A 1,770-nucleotide genomic window follows, 5' to 3' on the forward strand; every position below is an offset into this window, starting at 1 on the left:
GATGACAAGGGAAACCCGCAGCCGCAATCCTTTGGGTGCGCACAGGGTAAAACCCCCGCTCATATGCAATAGCTTGCAAATCACATAGGAGAGGTAACCCACACTAGGCAAGCCTGGTGCGACGAGCTCGACCCAGAAGGCAAACCCCTTACTTTTGCTGGCAAGGGGTTTCAAACTTGAGACCTCCGACATGGAAGTCCCAAGCCCAAACCACTAGGCCACCCCGAAGGATAACGCAAACAACTACTATAGAGGGTGTTTTTCTAAAAGATAAAAGTTTGGTGTAAAATTTCAATTTTTAAAAGATCCCAAATAATGAGATTTGACCCAAATACTAGAAAAAACTAGTATTTGGGAATTTGGGATATTTGCCAAAAATATTTGCCAAATAATGACAAATTCTATGGACAACACTATTTGCCAATTTTTTTCCCAAATATTATTTGGGAAATATATGGCCAAACGGGTCCAAAAGGCAGATAACGCTTTTGTGATACTGCAACTGTTCATTTGCACCCAAGCACCAACAATTGTATATACATCATCCTTCACAAAGTGTGTTCTTTGCCACTCCAAATCCCCAAAAGACCATGGTAAATAAGTCTTCCACTAGGAAAAGACTTGTCTCCAGACTACAACAACAACAACAAACCCAATGAAATATATGGCCAAACAGGTCCAAAAGGCAGATAACGCTTTTGTGATACTGCAACTGTTCATTTGCACCCAAGCACCAACAATTGTATATACATCATCCTTCACAAAGTGTGTTCTTTACCACTCCAAATCCCCAATAGACCATGGTAAATAAGTCTTCCACTAGGAGAAAACTTGTCTCCAGACTACAACAACAACAACAAACCCAATGAAATCCCACAAAGTGGGGTCTGGGAAGGGTAGAGTGTAAGCAGGCGCCTTACAACTACCACTACCTCTCTGAGGTAGAGAGGTTGTTTCGAAAGACCCTAGGTCAAGCAAATCAAAGCAGTCTGATGTGATTGTATACTTATCTCCAGATTCCAAGTATAAAAAAAGGATTGTATGATAGCAGTCGGGTGAATGGTGATTGACAGCTTTATATAGAAAGGAACTATAATTGGATGTCTGATGTGATCATGTGAACCTGGAGAATAAGCATTATACCATCTACATGATTGTAAAATATTATCAGCACTCAAATCTACCAAGAAATAATGATTCATTAAAAAGCTTTTACTTTAGCTACGGACTTCAGCTTCTGAATAAGAGATGGCAATGGGATAACCCTAGTAATTCAAGCTGACATGATAAAATGAAGATTTTTTTTTTTGTTTTGATAAAGTAAAGTTGTATTCTTCAGCAATCAGGGTATGCTGGCAACCATAAAAAAGATTTACATCAGTGACCCAAAAAGGACCAACTCAAGAAATTGCTACTAAACTTATAAAGAAGAGAAAAAATTTAAAATCTGTCCAGCATCCTCTATACCCTCCTCATTACACCAAAAACAGAAGGTCTTCATACAACGCCATTTGATCTTTTGTACTGATTCTGCTGTATTTTCCATACACCTCTTGTTTCTTTCTCTCCAAATAGTCCACCATATACAAGAGGGTATCATGTTCCACCATTTCTTCTGGCTCTTACTCCCCCCTCTTCTCACCCAGCAACTAAGAAGGTCTGCAGTGTGTTCTGGCATTGTCCAGTTTGTGTGTGTTCTGCTAAGAAAAATGGCCCATAATTGAGCAGTGACTTTGCAATGGAGGAATAGATGGCTATTAGTCTCATTTG

Source organism: Solanum tuberosum, unplaced genomic scaffold (assembly GCF_000226075.1).
Source record: "Solanum tuberosum cultivar DM 1-3 516 R44 unplaced genomic scaffold, SolTub_3.0 scf00299, whole genome shotgun sequence".
NCBI lineage: Eukaryota > Viridiplantae > Streptophyta > Magnoliopsida > Solanales > Solanaceae > Solanum > Solanum tuberosum.